We start from the raw sequence: 10,295 nt of genomic DNA, 5'->3' as shown, positions 1-10,295 counted from the left end.
ACCAGCATGCAAAGTACAAAAGGGAAGCAGAGGTGGGGTGCTGTGTGGGCTCAACTGCCCATGTAGATGGACCTCAGCTTGGATGCTCATGGGCCTCGATGGGGTTGTGCTTTGGGTTTGACTCTGGGCTGTATCCTGACTGCAGGACTTGGCTGCTTGGATTGACTCTGGACTGGGTTTCCTGACCTTTGGACTTTGCTTGTGTGGCTGGATCCTGGACTTTGTACTTGATGCACCGACTTGCTGCCAGGTAGGCCAGTGGGCAAAGAGACAGCCTGGGGGAGCTCTCTGGGGTAGGAAATCCAATACAGTGGTACCTCAGGTTAAGAACTTAATTCATTCTGGAGGTCCATTCTTAACCTGAGACTGTTCTTAACCTGAAGCACCACTTTGGGTAATGGGGTCTTCCGCCGCTGCCGCACGATTTCTGTTCTCATCCTGAAGCAAAATTCTTATCCCGATCTGTAACCTGAGATACTGCGTACCAGTACCTTGGGTTACAGATGTTTCAGGTTACAGATGCTTCAGGTTACAGACTCCGGTAACACAGAAATAGTACTTCGGGTTAAAAACTTTGCTTCAGGATGAGAACAGAAATCACACGGTGGCAGCAGCGGGAGGCCCCATTAGCTAAAGTGGTACCTCAGGTTAAGAACAGACCTCCAGAATGAATTAAGTTCTTAACCCGAGGTACCACTGTATTGCACTAGTAAGGTAAATGTAAAGGACCCCTGGACAGTTAAGTCCAGTCAAAGGCGACTACAGGGTTGCGGTGGGTGCTCATCTTGCTTTCAGGCCGAGGGAGCTGGCATTTGTCCACAGACAGCTTTCTGGGTCATGTGACTAGCATAACCAAAGCTCTTCTAGCGCAACATCGTGACAGAAGCCAGAGCACATGGAAACGCCGCTTACCTTCCTGCCACAGCAGTACCTATCTATCTACTTGTACTGGTGTGCTTTCGAACTGCTAGGTTGGCAGGAGCTGGGACAGAGCAACGGGAGCTCACTCCATCACGGGGATTCGAACCGCTGACCTTCCGATCGGCAAGCCCAAGGGTCTCAGTGGTTTAGACCACAGCGCCACCCACATCCCGGAATTGCACTAGTACCACCTCCAAGGAGATGCTGTCTTTGTTAGCTGCTGTCTAGGTGTGGAGTGACTTAGTGAGGTCAGACAGCAGGACCTCTGAATCCAGCCCCAAGCAGATTCATGCGGATACAGCAGGTCCTGCAGGTAATTTGTTGCCAAGCTATTTAGCGGCTTGAAAGGAAGTTCCTTAGGGGCTGGAAATGAATAACCAGTTTTGTTGGTGTGAGATTGGTGTAATACAATCCAGCTGCTGCACACCCAAGATTTGGGGGATTGCATCTTATACCCGTTGAGTGTTTGCCAGCCTCTGTTCATACCAAAGTAGTCTATTTGGGATTTGAATTTGGCAGAGGCCAAATGCGCTTGCTCAGTTTTCAGTGCCGTTAACTTTTTTTGCAGATTCTAGAGAGACAGTCCATTTCTATATAGAATAGCAGGTCCTGCGGCTCATTTTCCCCAGTACAATTGGCTATGAAAAACCACACTGCATTTGTCTGCATGCATTTCATAGCAATAAATCATCCCTTCAAAATACTGTTTGCCTGCTCGGTAATATTTGGTGACTTAGATGAAATCTCTTGGGCCTCTTCCAAGATTCAGGACTTGCTGCTGCAAATGATTATTATTATTTGTATTACTGCTTTTTTTAAAAAAAACCAAAACAAAAAAAAAACCCCTAGCACCCTCTAGTGGAAATATCAAGTACGGCTGAGTTGCTGCAGATCTGGAGGGGTACGTATTTTTTAATTACGGTAGATTTGCTGCTCTGTGTGTGTGTGTGTGTGTGTGTGTGTGTTATCACACACAAGAAGTAGTTATGGTTCGGTTTTTCTGTGTGTGCATTGGTGCACGGTTGTCCACAAAAAGCAGCCTAAATCTTATGCCAATGTTTTGGAACTGCACAAGACCTGAAGGTGCCAACCCTGTATGTGGCAGCTGTGCTACTCATTGCATGCTATGGAACATTAGAAAAGGAACTGAAAAATAAAACCACCGATAGCATAAAGCCGTTTTGCATAACTATGGTGTGTAAAAATTGGGGTTTGCCTTTTGCTGCCCAACTCCCCATGGAACTCTGAGTCCCCTAAGTCCATGATCGGTCAGAGAAGAATGGATGGCGGTAGGATCCAGTGGAAAGCAAGGCAGATATTTATTTTTATGTTGCAACAGAGTTCTCTCCCCTTCCTTCCAAGAAGGGAGAGACCCTGGACAAATGTGTGCAGGAACCTTTAAAGACTTTTGACATTGCACAACTCCCTTAGCCAAAGGCCACCCCAAAATCATCATTCATACATCATAGGAGGCGGCCTACAGCAGAAATCCTGTCTGCCAGGATACCTGATAATGGTCGCTGAGTGCATTACCTGGGCAGCCTGGCCATTCTTTTGTGATGGTTAATACTTTAGTTCCTGAATCCAGGTCACAGGCTCACCCTAGTCATACACAAATATGCCCTTAAGACAGGGTTTGTAAGCGGAAAAGACAATGGGAAGGCTTTCCCCATTCGCCTCCCTTACTGCAGAGGAATATTTGAGGCCACTGGGAGAGTCAAAATGGCTTCAGGATTGCTCTCCTGTACTATTTCAGACACATGGTTTATATATTTAGATACGTGTGTGTCAGGGGTTCAGGAGCAGAGGCAAGGGCAAGGGAGGAAACAGAGAGTGAGGGAGAGGAGGCAGAAGAAAAGATGAGTGATGACGACGACCCGAGATCTCCGAGTCTTTCCAGTGAATCAGAAGATTCACAGAAAGGAGCACCAGTGGCCAGGGCAAGGGGGGAGCCTAGGGGGACACCCCAGGAAGATAGAGCCAGAGGGGACTCAGAGGGGAGCAGTTGGAAATCAGGACCAGCGTCACCGCCAGAGAGCAGGGAAGAGGAAGGGCGCCAGGGATCAAGCGCTGGCAGCTCACAACAGGGGGGAGGGCACGAGTCAGGAGTGGCCACACCTCCATCGGGGAGCGAAGAAACGGTCAGACAGAAGGTGGAAGGTTGGGCGCGCGTGCCAAGTTCAAATGCACAGGAAAGTGGCGCAGTAGGCAGCCCGGAAAGGGAGCCAGGTCCTAAAGCCCGCCGAAAGGAGGGAGAAGAGTCAGGGGGGTCAGCGTCAGCGTTAGAGGAATCCCGGAAGGAAGAGACCCCGGGGGGCAGAGGGACCCAGAGAAGAACAGTCAGGCGGAAAAGGTGGAGCAAGGCTAGGATATTAAGTTGGTGTACAAGGGGCGGAGACTCAGATGGAGCTTCGCCGATCTAACCATGAGACGTAGAGTTGCACGCAGCAGCTTGAGAATGGAAACTGTAACTCAATAAAGACTTTTATTTAATGATCGCTGGCTAGCGTGATCCTCTGTGAGCTAGGATCTGGAAGCAGCTCTGACAGTAAGCTCCATCCCTAGATTGTGGGCATCTACGTCCTCGCGGAGAGGAGAGAAAGCGGGTGCCTACTAGCGAGCTCACGAACGGCAGACAACATGACGGCCGAACAGCAGATAGTGGAACTCAGAGAAGCAGTGACGCGACTGAATGCCGAGGCTCTTGCATCCAGGAAGAGAGAGGAGGACGCAGCTGCCGCCTACAGGGATCTCCAGGTCAGGTTGGAAGTGCTTACGAAGCAAGGGCAACTGACACCCAAACCGGAGGGGATTGGGTTGGGGAGACGAACAGGCGGTCTGGTCTCTCACTTCGATGGGAATTTGCAACAGTACCCCAACTTTAGAGCAGATGTAATGTGTGCACTGCAACTGCTGAACAAAGACTTTAGAGATGAGCAAGAGAAGGTGGGATTCATCATGTCCCATTTGCATGGAGATGCTAAAGCATGGCTAGCGCAATTTGTGGAGAGATAAGGATCCGGCGCTCCAAAATGCGGATGCCTTTATTAAAGCGATGGATGGGTGCTTTTTATCAAGCATTGACGTGGATCTTGCTCGGCAGCAGATACATGGACTGAAGCAAGGGAGGGCCAGCGTAAGGCAGTACCATGCCCGCTTTTTCGCTTTGGTCAGTGCCCTGGAATGGGACAGAGATTCGGCTCCTGTAAGAGACCTGTTTTGGGAGGGATTGCACGGCTCGGTTAAAGATGAAATTGCGAGGGGGGAGAGACCCCGGACCACGCAGGAGATCGTTCAGAGGGCGCTGGCGGTGGGGGTGCGGCTGGAAGGACGTCCGTGGAGCAGGGACGAAGGGCGTGGAGGGCGAGAACCAGCCAGGGGCTCCTCCTTCCTTCCCAGAGAAGCAGCGCGTGCGCAATCCACGCCTCCGCCAGGAGGAGGAGCGGAACCTATGGAGGTTGGAGGTGCAAGGGCTCAGTCAGCAGCCAGAGCCCTAGCACCGGCAGCAGTGAAAGCGAAGCCTCCTAGAGGGAACAGGAAGTGTTACATCTGCGATGATCCACAGCATATGGCGAAAGAGTGTCCCCAGAGGCTCCACAAGCACACTGCAGCCTCAGCAATGGTAACTGCAGCAACGCAGCAAGGACAACCACAGCAGGGAAACGACGGAGTCTGGTTGGAGGAAGAGGCACTGGGGCCCAGCCAGACGTGTCAGTGAAGCAGTCCCCAGAGATTTTACAGCCCATGGACCCCCTCCCGCCCAAACCGGTAGTGAGGCTCACTGCGTCGCTCCAGCTGCCCAATGGAATCACCATGGACGTGCCAATCACCATTGACTCCGGAAGCAATGCGGACTTTATAGGGCAGGACTTTGTCGACCGGCACGCTATACAGTTGCTGCCTGCCACGCTGCCCCTGCAGGTTGTCACGGTGGATGGCAGGGAGCTGCTAGGGGGGCAAGTGGTGAAGCAGACGCCACCAATGGTGATGCGACTTGGGAATCACAGGGAAATCATCAGCTTCAATGTCACTCAACTATCGGACACGCCCATTGTATTGGGCATGAGTTGGCTGGACAAGCACAGCCCGACGCTGGCTTGGTACCAGAGGCAGCTGACCTTCGGCTCTTCCTTTTGCGCTGAACACTGCATCGTGCCCAGGCAGGAAGGAGGGGAAGAGGAGTCACAGCTGCAGCTAGGCACGCTGCAAGCGGTTCCCCACAAGTACGCAGAATTTTTGGAGGTTTTCTGCGAGAAGGAGGCAGACAGGCTACCCCCCCACAGACCATATGACTGCAAAATTGACCTGCTGCCGGGGGCGGCGCTGCCCAAAGGGAAGCTGTATTCCATGTCTGAGGACGAACTGCAGGAACTCAAAGAGTTCATAGATCATAATTTGGAGCGCGGTTTCATCCGAGAGTCCAAGGCAGCGGGGGGCAGTCCGGTATTCTTTGTTAAGAAGCGGGACACGCCCCAAAAAAGACTTGTAGTGGACTTTCGCATCTTGAACAGTGTGACCAAGCCATCGGACTTCCCCATGCCCCGAATCGACGACCTCCTCGCAAAGGTACGGAAGGGCAGAGTGTTCACCAAGTTGGACCTGCGAGGGGCATACAACCTCATTCGCATGCGGGAGGGAGATGAGTGGAAGACAGCCATGTTCACGCCCCTGGGCACCTACGAATATAGAGTTATGCCTTTTGGATTGCAAAATGGCTCCCACGTTTTTCAAGCTTTCATGCATCACGTGTTGGCGGGGCTCCTCTACAAGACGTGCGTCTGTTTCTTGGATGACATCCTGATCTTTTCGGAATCGCAGCAGGAGCATGACAGACACGTCAAGGAAGTGCTGAGCAGGCTACAGCAACATAGGCTTTACGCCAAGCTGGAGAAGTGCCAATTCGACGTGACCGAGGTGGATTTCCTGGGCTACAAGTTGTCTGATAAAGGGCTCGCCATGGACAGCGCCAAGGTCCGAGCAGTGTTGGATTGGAAAAGCCCACGCAACCGGAAGGAGGTCCAACGGTTTGTCGGCTTCGCGAACTTCTATCGCAAGTTTATCAAAGGCTTTGCGATGCAGACAGCGGCCATCACGGACACGCTCAGCTCCAAGAAAAAGAAGTTCATCTGGACAGAGCAGGCGGAGCAGTCCTTTCAGGCACTCAAGCGTCTCTTCGCGTCGGAAGAGCAGCTGCTTCATGTCAACCCCAGCAGGCCGATGAGGGTGGAGACAGACGCTTCGGACAGAGCCGTGGGAGCAGTCCTGCTGCAGAAAGACCTGCAGGGGGTTTGGAGGCCGGGAGCGTTTTACTCAAGGAAGCTCAGCAAGTCCGAACAGAACTACACCATCTGGGACAGGGAGTTGCTGGCCATTCATGCAGCGTTCAAAGCGTGGAGGCACTTCCTGATCGGCGCCAAGCACACGGTGCAGGTCTGCACGGACCACAAGAATCTAGAGCACTGGCGCACGGCACAGTTCCTGAACCAGAGGCAGATACGTTGGGCTGAGTTCTTTGCGAATTTCGACTTCCGAATAGAGTATGTCCCGGGGGACACCAACATCATGGCGGATGCTCTCTCCCGTAAGCCACAGTATCTGGAGGAGGCAACGCCAGCGGCCGCCATGCACATCTTCGCACCGACAGTGTGGGCGTGCGCGGCGGCGACAGTTGACCTGGATGCGGTGCGACGAGCGTTGCAGGATGACTCCTTCGCGCAAGCAAAGATGGCAGAGGTGCACAGGGGCACGGCAGCGACCGACGAGTTCCAGCTGCGAGATGGTTTGCTCATCCGTAAAGGGGCCATCTACGTGCCGGGAGACGAACTTCGCGCCAAGGTACTGCAGCAGCTGCACGACGCGCCCACTGCCGGGCACTTTGGCAAGGAGAAGACGGTGGAATTAGTAGCCAGAGACTTCTGGTGGCCCGGAATGAGAGGGGAAGTCGCGGACTACGTGGCGAGGTGTGACACCTGCCAGAGGTCCAAACCAGTGCACAGACCGCCGGCCGGACTGCTGGAACCGCTGCAAACTCCGTTCGAGCCATGGGAGAGAGTGGCCCTGGACTTTGTCACGGATCTGCCCAGCTCGAGGGGCAAGACGGCTGTGCTGGTGGTGGTGGATTTGTTCTCCAAGATGGCACATTTCATTCCGTGTGCGAAGGTGGCCACGGCGGAACAAACCGCCAAACTGTTCATAGACCACGTGTTCAAGGTTCACGGTCTGCCGCGGTCTATTCTGTCCGACCGAGGGCGACAGTTCATCTCAAACTTCTGGCAGAGGCTGATGGGCTTCCTGAACGTCAAGATCAACCTGGCGTCGGCTAGACACCCGCAGACCAACGGGCAAGCGGAGCGGGTCAATGCCATCATGCAGCAGTACCTGAGATGTTATGCGAATCAACAGCCTGCGACGTGGGTGGATTACCTGCCTCTCGCCGAGTTCGCCTACAACAACACGAAGCACGTGTCCACGAGGGTCACGCCGTTCTTCGCCAACAACGGGAGGCACCCTAGAACCTTCCCGGGACTGGAAAGAATGGGGGAGGGGGAGCCGCAGACAGCAGATGCGTTCGCGTCGGAGTTGCAGGAGGTCCACGATCAGCTGCGGCGGCACCTGGAGCTGGCTAAACACGCATACAAGGTACAAGCGGACAAACACAGAAGGGTTGGCGAAGAGATCCATGTGGGAGACTGGGTCTGGTTAGCAGCCCACGCAGTGCCGGCCAGGTCGTTGGCGAAGAAGAAACTAGGGCATAAACAACTGGGGCCCTACCAAGTCGACGAACAGGTCAACCCGGTGGCTTTCAGGCTGGCTCTTCCGGAGGGTTCCAGAATGCATCCGGTGTTCCACAGATCGGTGCTCACTCCCTACAAGGCACCTCACAGGTTTCAGGAACCAGGAACGGCACCGGGTCCGCTCCGAGAGAGAACCGGGCAAGGGGGAGTGGCACAGGAGGAGCGCATCAACGAAGTCACGGAGATTTTGGACTCCAGATGGGGGGAAGAGGGGGTAGAATACCTTCTCGCCAAGGAGGGCACCCCGGCCAGTGCCAACAGCTGGGTGCCGGGCTACGCTTTAGACGAACCTCTGCTCAAAGAAGAGTTTCATGCCCTCTTCCCACATAGGCCAATGCCAGCAGACTTTTTCGACGACTGGCTTTTCACGCCCACGCTTTCAGCCAGCACGTTCCGGGGGTTCGACTCGGACGAGGAACCGACACGAGACGCCCGTTCCCCGGAGGGGTCACCCTCGGGATCTGCTTCAGAACCCTCGTATTGGTGGGATGATCGACCAGAGGAGCAGTTCCGCAGAAGGTGGCTGGAGGGTCCAGGACGAGCAACGTCTCCAGAAGGCAACGAGGGAGAGACGGACATGGACGTTTTCGGGGACGACCCGGATTTCGAGCACGGCGGCACAGAGATGGAAGCGGAGGTGACCGTCGTCAACGAGAGCAGGGAGGAAGAACCGGAAGACTTCGGATGGCGGCCCGCCACGGGAAGCGAACTGTATCCGACATTCGTCCCCCTGACACGGCAGCACCCAGATCCCGCACCGGAAGGAGGGGAGGGGGGAAGAGGGGGCTTCGAGGGGGGGATGGATGTCAGGGGTTCAGGAGCAGAGGCAAGGGCAAGGGAGGAAACAGAGAGCGAGGGAGAGGAGGCAGAAGAAAAGATGAGTGATGACGACGACCCGAGATCTCCGAGTCTTTCCAGTGAATCAGAAGATTCACAGAAAGGAGCACCAGTGGCCAGGGCAAGGGGGGAGCCTAGGGGGACACCCCAGGAAGATAGAGCCAGAGGGGACTCAGAGGGGAGCAGTTGGAAATCAGGACCAGCGTCACCGCCAGAGAGCAGGGAAGAGGAAGGGCGCCAGGGATCAAGCGCTGGCAGCTCACAACAGGGGGGAGGGCACGAGTCAGGAGTGGCCACACCTCCATCGGGGAGCGAAGAAACGGTCAGACAGAAGGTGGAAGGTTGGGCGCGCGTGCCAAGTTCAAATGCACAGGAAAGTGGCGCAGTAGGCAGCCCGGAAAGGGAGCCAGGTCCTAAAGCCCGCCGAAAGGAGGGAGAAGAGTCAGGGGGGTCAGCGTCAGCGTCAGAGGAATCCCGGAAGGAAGAGACCCCGGGGGGCAGAGGGACCCAGAGAAGAACAGTCAGGCGGAAAAGGTGGAGCAAGGCTAGGATATTAAGTTGGTGTACAAGGGGCGGAGACTCAGATGGAGCTTCGCCGATCTAACCATGAGACGTAGAGTTGCACGCAGCAGCTTGAGAATGGAAACTGTAACTCAATAAAGACTTTTATTTAATGATCGCTGGCTAGCGTGATCCTCTGTGAGCTAGGATCTGGAAGCAGCTCTGACAGTGTGCATGATTGCTGCGGCGCAGGATCGCCCTACCCCCGGGTGCATGGCTTGTGTGCCCCTCCAGGTGCCCTAGTGGCCAGCTCCGCCTCTGCCACCACCTCACCCTTCACTTCCTGCAGCTGAATATCTTGAGTTACTCCTGTCCATCTCTGGCATACCCTCCAACTTTTGTCTGATGAAAATAAAGGTAAAGGTAAAGGTACCCCTGCCCATACGGGCCAGTCGTGTCCGACTCTAGGGTTGTGCGCTCATCTCACTTAAGAGGCCGGGAGCCAGCGCTGTCCGGAGACACTTCCGGGTCACGTGGCCAGCGTGACGAAGCTGCTCTGGCGAGCCAGTACCAGCGCAGCACACGGAAACGCCGTTTACCTTCCCGCTATACAGTGGTACCTATTTATCTACTTGTACTTAGGGGTGCTTTCGAACTACTAGGTGGGCAGGAGCTGGGACCGAACGACGGGAGCTCACCCCGCCGCGGGGATTCAAACCGCCGACCATGCGATTGGCAAGCCCTAGGCGCTGAGGTTTTACCCACAGCGCCACCCGCGTCCCTCTGATGAAAATAGCGACATCCAATTCAATAATAATAATAATAATAATAATAATAATAATAATAAATTTATTTATTTGTACCCTGTCCATCTGACTGGGTTACCCCAGCCACTCTGGGCAGCTTCCAACATCTATAAAACCATAACAAAACATTGGACATTAGCAAACTTCCCCATACAAGCTTCCCCTTCTAAAGGTTGTCTAGTTTCTTATCTCCTTGGCTCATTGGTCGGATAACTGCATATCTTCCAACCTTTCTCTGATGAAACTAGGGACCTCCTATTCCATACCCTGGGACTCAGGTGGCACTGTGGGTTAAACCACAGAGCCTAGGACTTGCCGATCAGAAGGTCGGCGGTTCGAATCCCCACGACGGGGTGAGCTCCCGTTGCTCATTCCCAGCTCCTGCCAACCTAGCAGTTCGAAAGCACATCAAAGTGCAAGTAGATAAATAGGTACC

This window comes from Podarcis pityusensis, assembly GCF_964106645.2.
Source record: "Podarcis pityusensis genome assembly, chromosome: 10".
NCBI classification, from domain to species: Eukaryota; Metazoa; Chordata; class Lepidosauria; order Squamata; family Lacertidae; genus Podarcis; species Podarcis pityusensis.
The sequence above is the reverse complement of the archived record's forward strand: the minus strand, read 5'-3'. Positions refer to the sequence as shown.